Below are 11,604 nucleotides of genomic sequence, written 5' to 3' on the forward strand. Positions count from 1 at the left end.
ATCGTTTCAAATGATGCCACGTTGCTTGATCTGAGGATGTGAAGTGATAACCTCAAAGACAAACGTCTTACCACTCAACTGTAGTCAGGAGGTAAGTACGTGTCTTTTTCTGCTGTCAGCATTGTTAACTCATCAGCCACTAGGAGGAGATCCATTAGAGCTTATGTCAGCACATTTTTTAGGGAGAAAGCCCTTGAAACAAGCTTTAAAATGATGATAATGTTATTGTGTTCATAATGTGAGGTATGAGTTACACATCTCTTCTTTTGCATGCACAACTTTTATTAAACTGCCTTCCTAAAATCGGTTATTTGTAGATACTCCCTATATGTGTGTTGTGCTTGAAATTTGCAGACCCCCCCCCCCCCCCCCCTTTTTGTTAACCCCTGACTACAAATCACAGGCACATCTGTCATAATATTCCAATTGCGTGTAGAACAGCCAAGACAAAAGCGATCCATTGTGCCTGCAATGTGTTTCATTATTCTGGAGAACTATTAACTACAACTGAATCTTCAAGCAAAGATATCACGGTAACACTTTATTTTGAGTGTCGTAAATAATTGTATTAATATGCAATTAACCATTTGCTAAAGTTTAGTTACATCTCAATAGATATGCCATGCATGTGTGTCTATCATTATCTCATTATTAATATGTATGTTCTGCATGTTTTTTGATACTTGCTGGTTTTCTACTTCAGTTACAAATGACAAAGACTGGTATGTAGCATTACTGATATTATTCTATAAGCTAGCTTAAACCACATGATTGCCATTCCCAATCACATTTTCCAAATTGTGATGATCGCGTGAATAGGGTTTTAGTAGCTTTACATACCAGTCTTTGTATGTCTTGTTTTATTGGAGCAGGAAACTAGCAAGTCTCAAGAAACAAACATTCTTAACATACATATGAAATAAGAGCTCAGATGACAGTCTGTGATGGGGTACCCCCGCCCCTGTGTTTATTTGTGTTGTTTTGTGTTATTATTATTATTATTTAAATGTACTCTTTTGTGTTTGTTTTATTGTTCTAATGTAATGTAGTTTGGCAGAGACGATGTTTGCTTCGCGTCTCTGCCAGACTACAGCTCGTGAGAATGCGTGGTTAGCAGCTAGTGATTATTGACAGACTGGCTGTCGACCAGGCATATGAGAAAACCCGTGCCGAATGTGGTCGAGGGGTAAACTAGATAATTGATGGCCAGTTAATCCCTCGACTATGATATAAAAACCAGCAGCTTTTGCTGACCAGGGTTCAGGGAGTAAGAACGAGAGAGGAGAGAGAGAGAAAGGCATTTAAAGAAAATAACAATTGCTACATGTGCTGGTTTTACACCAGCACGATACTTTACTACACGATACTACACGATACTAGGTTACTGTCTGTTTGTTTTGGCCACCGTGCCGTTTTCTTTTGGAAAATGTTTTGTTTTGTTTTAACATTTTATTTTGTTATTGAATAAATACGCGCTTAGCCCTTCAACCCGCAGTACTGGGTTCTCTCTTCCTGGTCTGTGACATCAGCACCAAGACATCCTGCCACATAATCCAAGTATCATACTGGTGTAAAACCAGCATGCATAGAAATTGTTATTTTCTTTAAATTCCTCCTCTCTCTCTCTCTCTGAAGCACCTGTCAATCGAATGCCTGTGATCGACTGCAGATCTGTTCTGTGGCGCTCCAGCATGACTGCATTTCAATTGCAACAGGGAGATGCAGCTTTTCTATATTCAGGACTACAAAAAGTCAACATGGTTATACAATTAGATTTACAACGGCTGGTCACCTTATTAGGACCTGTATCTAATATTGGGTTGGACCATCATTTGCCCTGATCACAGCCTTGACTCGAGGTGGCATAGACTTCACAGGCTGTTGGAAGTGTCTCAGAGGATCCATTCAGCTGAAAACATATTTTTACAAGATAGCCTTTTTATCTGAGTTTTCCTATTTTAAAATCAAAACTCCATTTTCTTTTTGTCCTTTTTTAAAATTTTAATTAAAATGCTATGAATGCTTTTTTAAAAATATTTTAATTGTTCTAACTGTTTTTTTAATGTTAGTTGTTCTAATTTTACAATTAAAAGAAAGCAAATGTTATCTCTTTTGTAAGGTCTGTTTTATGAAATTCTGTATTCTGTTTTTAATTGAATGGTTTAATTGTTCATTTTTGTGTGTGCGTGTGAAACACTTTGGGTCCTTGTGACGAAAAGTGCTATGGAAATGTGAATTGTTGTTGTTATCATCTTGAACGTATCCCCATCCTGGTACAGGTACAGCATTGTTGGGTAGACTTGATCCGCAATGATGTTTTAGTAAGCTATTTGTTTGGCCTTCCAAAGTAATGAAGGGACCCAGGGTGTACCAGGAGGACACACACCACACACCACATAGACAGGTCCTGCTAGCCACACAGGGTATGTTTCATATGCAATATATCACATTTCTTGTTAGAACTGTTTCTTTTAGTACTACAGGATGTTATGCTGATTCTATATTCCAGAACACACGTCAGAGATGGACATTACAATTTAAAGGTCCCCCTTATAAACGTTTACCATGGTAAATTAGCGCAGTGATTTCCCCAGACTTTTCCCATGGTTATAGTATGAATTTACCTTATATTTACTAGTGTTTGCCCTGTTTTTTAAATAGGCTTTACCATATCTAAAGCTTTACAATGCTTACCTATGCTTTACCATGCTTTTCACTGTGTTTTTGTACACTTTGTCCATGCTTTTACTATGGGAAACTTAAAAGCGACAGCGCCTTTTTCCACACAAAAGTGTGTGCTACAAATGGCAGGTGCCCTTGTAATGTGACTCTCAAATCAAGCGGGTTCATTAGCAGAGCGCTCAGCATATCTAACAATGCGGCCTCTCCAGTGTATCATTGCATGTTCTGGTTATTTTGCTGCTGTTCTGAAGTCTACAGATAAAACTTCCTTAGTGTGACAGTGAAAAGCAGCATTCTAATGCCGGGCTCCCTCCTTGAATCACAGTAATCGCATTAACTGTGTGTCTCAGAGAATCCCAGCCAGTCAGGATTAATTGTCCTGGATGATGTAAAAGCCGGCACATTGGAACAGGAGTTCAATAGTGAAATTGTAATGAGTGATTATTGAAACATTACACTGCCGTGCAAAGGTCATGTTGAGCAGTGAAATGTTTTGTGGGATTTATCGATGTAGAAAAGGACCAGGTTCTGGGTATAATCTCCTAATACAGTGTTTCCAATGAGCAGAATACCTTGGCATTTAACAGTTTGGGACCAAAAAGAAATATTATATATACTATATATATATACAGTGCCTTGCAAAAGTATTCAGACCCCACGCCAATTCTCTCATATTACTGAATTACAAATGGTACATTGAAATTTCGTTCTGTTTGATATTTTATTTTAAAACACTGAAACTCAAAAGCAATTATTGTAAGGTGACATTGGTTTTATGTTGGGAAATATTTTTAAGAAAAATAAAAAAACTGAAATATCTTGCTTGCATAAGTATTCAACCCCTGTGCTGTGGAAGCTCCCAGTTTACACCGATGAAAGAAATTGCCCTAACGAGGACACAATTACCTTACCATTGGCCTCCACCTGTGAACCATTAAAGCTGCTGTCACATTTTCTGGATAAAAAACCCCACTGTTGAAGGATCATTGGTCAGGCTGTGAATCTGAAATGAAGACCAAAGAACATTTTACAGAAGTTAGAGATAAAGTAATACAAATGCATAGGGAAAGGGTACAAAATAATATCCAAGTGTTTGGATATCCCAGTGAGCACAGTTGGATCAATAATCAGGAACTGGAAGCTGCATCACACCACCCAGGCACTGCCAAGAAAAGGCTGTCCCTCAAAACTCAGCGCTCAAACAAGAAGGAGACTTGTGAGAGAAGCCACAGAGAGGCCAACAATCACTTTGAAGGAACTACAGAGTTCAGTGGCTGGGAGTGGAGTAATGGTGCACCAGTCAACCATATAAAGAGCTCTGCATAACACTGGCCTGTATGGGAGGGTGGCAAGAAAGAAGCCATTACTCAAAACGTACCATCTGAAAGCACGTCTGGAGTTTGCCAGAAGACATGAGAGTGACCCAGCTGCGATGTCGGAAAAGGTTTTGTGGTCAGATGAGACCAAGATAGAGCTGTTTGGCCAAAACTCAAAGTGCTATGTGTGGTGCAAACCTAACACTGCCCATGCCTCAAGACACACCATCCCTACAATGAAGTATGGTGGTGGCAGCATCATGCTGTGGGGATGCTTCTCATCAGCAGGGACTGGGTATCTTGTTAAAATTGAAGGAAGAATGGTTGGAGCAAAATACAGGGAAATACTGCAAGGGAACCTGCTTCAGAAATTCACCTTTCAGCAGGACAATGACACCAAGCACAAGGCCAAAGCAACATTGGAGTGGCTCAAGAACAAAAAGGTGAATGACCTACAGTGGCCCAGTCAAAGTCCTGACCTCAATCCCATTGAGAATCTGTGGCACTATTTGAAGATTGCAGTCCACAAGCGTCGTCCAACCAACCTGAACAACCTGGAGCAAATCTGCCAAGAAGAATGGGCCAAAATCACTCCGACACTGTGTGCAAAGCTGGTACATACTTACCCGAAAAGACTTAAAACTGTTATTGCAGCGAAAGGTGGCTCTACCAAATATTAATGTGTGGGGGTTGAATACTTATGCAAGCAAGATATTTCAGTTTTTCTTTTTTCTTAAAAATATTTCCCAACATAAAACCAATGTCACCTTACAATTGTTGATTTGGAGTTTCAGTGTTTTAAAATAAAATATCAAAGTACCATTTGTAATTCAGTAATATGAAAGAATTGGTCAGGGGTCTGAATACTTTTGCAAGGCAATGTAATATATATATATATATATATATATATATATATATATATATATATATATATATAACACAGTGCCGTGAAAAAGTATTTGCCCCCTGTCTGATTTTCAGCATTTTTGCATATTTTTGACACTGAATGTTATCAGATCTTTATCCAAAACCTAATATTAGATAAAAGTGACCCTGAGTGAACAAATAACACAAAAATGTGATACATATTTCATTTATTTATTAAAGAAAGTTATGCAACACCCAATGCCCCCAATTTGAAATGCCCAATTGTATTTAGGCTCAGCCCACCGCTACCACCCCTGCGCTGCCCTGAGCAAAGCTGAACACACGCGTCCTTTGAAGCGTGTGCCATCAGCCGACCGCTTCTTTTCACTATGCAGGCCCGCCATGCAGCCAACCTAGAGCTACAATGCAGAAGGACAACGCAGGTCTTGGCAGCTTACAGGCAAGCCCGCAGGCGCCTGGCCAGTCTACAGGGGTTGCTGGTGCGCGGTGAGCCGAGGACATCCTGGCCGACCTAAGCCCTACCTCTCCGGGCGGCGATTGGCCAATTGTGCACCGCCTCCTGCACTCCACACAGAACACCTTTACTGGATGCACCACTCGGGAGCCCCATGAAATGATTTTGTAACTGTGACTTATTTTTTGCATGTTCTGTTGTTTCCTGCCTTGAACATAGAGGTTGATTAATGGCAGATCCATGTGAGAGGCATTTAGGCAGATGGGGTGGCACAGTGTACAGCACTTCTGCTTACAGCTGCAGCTCATCATTTTCTTTAATTAAGAAGTAAATAGTCTCCAATGACATTTTAACAGTTTATTTTACAGTCTCTTGCCTTTTTATGATTCTTGCCATCATAATTTCTTTTTTTATATGGTCTTCCCTTTCCAGAAAAATTTGAAAATGAATCCTTCTTGACAAAGAGCTTTTTTTTACAGATTTTCGCTGACCTCTGACCCACGTCGGAGGCCGCTCCTCAATTGAGGACGGCCCTGCTGGACCAAAAAGGTGAGATACTGGGCCAGTCTAATCATTGCATGCTACATCTTTCAATGCTGTGTCTTGATCTTTAAACTGAGTCATACTTAGACATGTCAATAGAATTAGTGTTATCATTACACTGTGTATACATGTTTCTACAATCTAATTTACAATCCAATTTTACTGTGCTAGTGAGATCAGAAATTCAAAGCAGTTAAAATCGCTGCCCCATGCCAGTGGTTATTAAGCCTGAGAAGCAACGATCTAGCAGAACACAGCAATAGAGAATGATAGAAAACACACAGGCAAGAGGATGAATATTAGGGTGTCCTCGAGTGGCTCACCTGGTAAAGGCATGGCCGCATGGCGAGTCATACAGTCAGGGGAGCGCAGGCTTGCGTCATTGGGGATTCCACAGGGAGCGTTGGCTGGGCTACAGCACTCCTGCAGGTTAGGGAGGCAAACCATCAGGGCCTGTTTTTCCTCAGCAGCCCTTACTGGCCAGGTCTACCTAGGGCCGGTAGCTCACTGACATCTGTTCACGAGTTCCTGGGTGTAAAAAAGCAATTGGCTTAGTTGTGGGATTTGAGGACGGCCACTGGCAGCCGTCATGAGCTGTTGTGGCAGTTGATGCAGTAAGGGAACACACTGTAATTATAGAGAGTCATAGCAGCAGAAAATGGTAAAGGGGACAGTAAGAAAACGTCACCTGAGGTTATTTACAGAGGCTGCCAACAGTCATTCATCTTGGTGCCAGCTACAACATTACAGGGGAGGAAACCAATACGGGTTGTACTTTAAAACCTGAACATTCGATTCCCTGTCTGCTGGAATTCAATAAGATATGGTTAATACCAGCGCTCAATTAGATTCATTTAGTAACCGCTATTAAACATCACGATTAAAATACTAAAAGCTAATATATTAATTGTCCTATTGATGAGTTTTACAATGTGACATATTTTGGGTTTTCATGAAATGGTCTTAAATCTTAACTTGAATGCAGGGTTATTCCAAGATGCTTGTCAAGTTTTTATTTTAATTTCAGTTTTTCTCTACATTTTTACAGTAACTTTATATTTTCTCTACAAAGGTGTTTACTGTATACAGCATATGGTAACTCTTTAGCTATCAGTTATAAGTGATTATAAACAATAGAAAAAAATGGAAAAAGTGTATAATAACTGTATTGCAAAAACAAAGCAACCCCATACATGGTGAGCCAGACATATAAAGACAGACAGACAGACAGCCAGGCATAGAAAGACAAACAGACCTGAAAAGACAGACAGACAGACTATATCTGGTATAACGGATAATAAACAATAGCAAAAAACAAACAAACAAAAAAAAAACAATGGCACAAGTGTATAATAATAGTCCTATTATTATATAATTGATAATAGCATAATTAATAACATGTTTATAGATTGTTTATAATTGCTTATAATGGAGCCCTAAACTAAAATAATACTATAACTGATTTTCCCCAGCCACAATAAAGATAACCAAGCAACATATTTAAATAACAATTAGTACATGTTCATTGTTACACATTTTCAACAGGAAAACCTAGTTTATTATTTTTTGTATACCAAAAGCAGTTATACTGTACAGGTATGCTTACAAATGTAAAGCTAGTTTGCTGGTGTTGAGAATTGTATTGGTATTGGTTTTGTTTTTTTTGGTTTTGTAAAGCAAAACATTCTCTGACAAGGACTGTTTTCTCCTTTTTCTGCATCAAACAGATTCCTGATAATAACTGATCGAATGCACTCGCATCCTACAGAGGGTTCTCATAATTCCATAATGAATACTGGGTACCTGAAAGGTACAAATATTTAAATCCAATTATAGCCAAGTGCAATTCAAAGCATCTATAGGAGTGTACGGTGCAAGTCTGGGGAAGATCGATGCAAAATCAAGGCGGGTATCGTGTTCACCATGTAGAGTGTGACAGACGGACGGACGGGCGGACAAACAGACGGACAGACGGAAGGATCATCGTTTTTGAATGACAAAATAAAAATTTAAACCCTAATAATAGTGTCCGGTAAAACTGAACTTGATTTTGCAACTTTATAATCAGCTGATGATGTTAATGATTGTATTATATATTAATACAAACATTTGAATTCCTACTTAGCATTGGAACAGTTGCAATGGCTCAATAACAACACTCCACTGAAATAAGATGCTCAGTATTGATTGTGTGCAGGCAGTAGGTTTCTGCTGCTCTTTTGTTCAGGATGACCCCAACCACAGATAATGCATAAACACTGACTCACTGAAATGTACGCTTGCGGGAATTGATTGATGTATGGTGTAATTATGCGGGTGATTAGTTGCTTGTGAAAACAACGTGACAGAGCTTTTAATAAATGATCCCAAATAGAATGAACTCCTGCAAAATAGATTGTATTTTGAGACACAGCAAATGTGCATACTATTAATGGTTCCCATGATCAGAGCAGTATCTTGGGGTGTTAATAGTAGAGTGTCAATGTAAATTTGCTTCAATGTTAAACTGTTGGGAAAGTCAAATATAGAGTTGTGGCAGGGCAGAGGAAAAGCCCTGCACATGAATAGAAGGGGACAGGGCAAAGCCTGCCTGTAAATAAATGTATTGTAAATATTGTATTGCTTGGGTTATTGGAAATGGGTGTATGTATTTTGTCTTTATTTAAAAGCAATGTATTATGATTTAAAAGAGTGGTTTGGGTGTTTTAGTATGATTTAAGAATGTATTGTTTTGTGTTTAAAAATATGATATTTTGTGTTTGTTATTGTGTATGGCAGCGTGGATGGGAGTAGAAACCCCTCCACTAAAACTCGTGCAGAAGGTGACCATCTCCCGATTTAATTAATTGTTTAATTTGTTGCTAAGCAGGAGACGGTCACCAATATAAAAGCCTGCAGTGCCCTGTGTTCCAAAGAGGAGGAACGTGTGTGCGAGAGCGGAGGATTAAAAGAAGAACTCAAAAGTAAAAGTAAACAGTTACTACGCCTGCTGGAAGCACCAGCACAGTATTTATTTGGATTTTGTGTTTGAGATTTGGTTTTGTTTCAGCCTTTTATTTTGCTCTGTGAGCAGTGTTTTTGTTAAACTATTTTATTTATTTTTGTTTAAATAAACACAGCAGTGTGCTTTGCACGTGAATACCTGTCTGTGTTTCATTTCCTGTTACTGGCCTGATGTCATCACTCAGCCATCCTTGTCACAAGAGTGTTTCTGGATTCAGTCATGGAGACTAGGGGGTAGACGTAAGGAGACGCGCAAAGTGATTTGCATGTGCAAAATCCCCATAATGCGGTTGTAAATCATACCCCTAAGAGGGCTATTTTCTTACCTCTTATTAGCATAAGCAATATTATCACTGGACTCTTTTTGGTCTTTGCTTGTATTTTATTGTTTAATTTCAAACATCACAAAGACAACGCTATAGATAAAAAGTTGTTTATTATTCACTTGCATGCATTGACATGCTTCTGACACCACTGAAAAGCAAGAGGATATAAAAAGCTTGTTCATGTGATGTGTAACGTAGCGCTGTTGAAACACCTTTTCATTTCCATGTTACTGTATGCATTAGCCATGGTCCTTTTGATGAGTAAATAATACTGACATCAATTAAGCAAAATGATGGTTTATATCTTAACTCAATCCATTTGTCCCTGCTGTGCACCAGAGTTTGCCTCCTCTTCCCCAGACTCCATCTGCTTTTTTGGCTCTGTTTAACCGGGAGGACAGTTATCCTGCCACCCCTGCCCATGGCTTCCAGTACTACACAGAAACCTAACCCTAAATCACAGTTTAACAACTGCTACTGAGTTCCTCAGTGGGATGATTCAAATAATATTCTCTGTTCTGTTGTGCATGATCCCGGAGCCTTTAGTAGCGGACAAATCTGTGACCTGAAAGACACCCCCTATTAAAATCTTTTTCTGAGCTCAAAGAATGACCAGCTCTGTCCATCCATATCACATCACAACCTTCATTTTGGATGGATTGTTTATTAATTCATGTCCACATAAAAACTGACCAAGTGGATCATAAAATCTCTCCTCTTATTTGTCTTGATGAGGTTTTTTGAAGGTTTACAAGGGAATCGTATGGCAACTGGAATACTAATCAGCTGTAATCCACAGACTGCCGCAGCAAGCAATTTCTACTGTTTGATCTTCTCAGCCACCACTTTGCATTTGTAAGAGTGCATGACGGCTCTAATCTGCCTATATAATACATACATACATGTGTGGAACTCCACTCCGTAATTTGTCCTACTTTAAGTATGGTTTGCATAATATAAATGGCTCATCGGGCTTCGAACAAGCTTACATTTTCATTTGGGGGTAAAAGAGTCCCATTAAAGCACTTCATTGTAATTGGTAAATGGAATATTAGAAGGTAATTTGCTGTACAGTGTGTGCTAGCTGGCGTGATGAATATTCCCCCTCAGGCAGATGCAATGTACAAGTACTGATCTGAGAACTCTGTTTATTGCTGGAACAACAAGCAAGACAATGGAAAGCAAAGCCACTGTGGGAGTTTTAAATGGAAGTTGTTCTAGAAAGTAAATCAAGATAAGAACTTTTCTGGAAATTGTATTATTATTATTATTATTATTATTATTATTATTATTATTATTATTATTATTTTTTGCAGTCGTAAACAAAAATACATTTCAAGAATCACAGTACAAGTATTAATATAATTAAGAGCAAGATAAAATACAATGACTTCAGTTCTCGTAGAAGAACTAGTAGACAACGGTTTTATGCAAAACACACAGAATGGAATGAGTAAAATTGGAAATGGTCCTAAATACTGTGGAAATGGAATGATTTAGACAGAGAGTATGGTAGAGTTCATCTGTAAATGTGCGTAATACATTATCCCAAACTGGGAGCGACCGCTGGCCGAAATCGAGAATTGGTAGCAACTACAAAATACATTTATAAATCGTAGCTGTCATGCTCTGTCCTTCACTGTTAGAGGTCTCAAACGTGCAGTTATTAAAGAAACTCACATTATAGCAAGCAGGTATTTGCTTTTTAAAACACTACACTACACTAGATTTAAAAAAACCCTTCTTAGTTTACTTGCCTTCCCTTCTAGAAAGTGTGTTAATACTTTTCAGCCTCGCAGTGTATTGGGGTCGAGGCACGTTCTTTTAAAGCTATTTACTCTTTAGGCTTGAATTCAAACAGTATTCCATGGTGATCTCCAGTCCAAACACGTCCGTAATACTTTACATTTTGTCTCAAATTACTTTGTATTTACACAGTACTTACATAGTAAATAGATGTGTACACATAATTACAATGTGATTATGCGTAGTTACAATGTACTCAATGTGTAAATCTTTTTGCATGATATAACTCTAACCCCATCCCTAACTCTAACTCTAAACTGATCACCCCTAACCCTTTTCTGATACAGTGTGTACTTACATATATCATGCAAAAATATGTACACGTTAAGTACATTGTAACTATGCATAATAACATTGTAATTGTGTAAGTACACGTGTATTTACTATGTAACTGCTATGTAAATACACAGTAATTAGAGACACTTCATGTAAAGTGTAACCAAAATGTCTCTGAAAGGACATTCATAGAACACAGATATCTTTCCAAACAGCTACTGTAGTGTTTCGAGACAGATTACCATAAAATAACTAAAACGGAAGAGACCATTTTTACATTAGAACCCTTTCCAATCTCAACGTAGTTATT

The 11,604-nt window shown here is 38.5% G+C and overlaps 1 long non-coding RNA gene across 1 annotated transcript; it reads left to right on the top strand.

The window, feature by feature from the left end:
- Positions 1–435: 435 nt before the first annotated feature.
- Positions 436–8,999, top strand: LOC131702125 (uncharacterized). The gene is made up of 3 exons (XR_009309296.1): positions 436–533; positions 5,820–5,889; positions 7,611–8,999. It is a non-coding gene; the product is annotated as an uncharacterized LOC131702125 (long non-coding RNA).
- Positions 9,000–11,604: the final 2,605 nt, after the last annotated feature.

The sequence above is a fragment of the Acipenser ruthenus genome, chromosome 29, assembly GCF_902713425.1.
Source record: "Acipenser ruthenus chromosome 29, fAciRut3.2 maternal haplotype, whole genome shotgun sequence".
NCBI lineage: Eukaryota > Metazoa > Chordata > Actinopteri > Acipenseriformes > Acipenseridae > Acipenser > Acipenser ruthenus.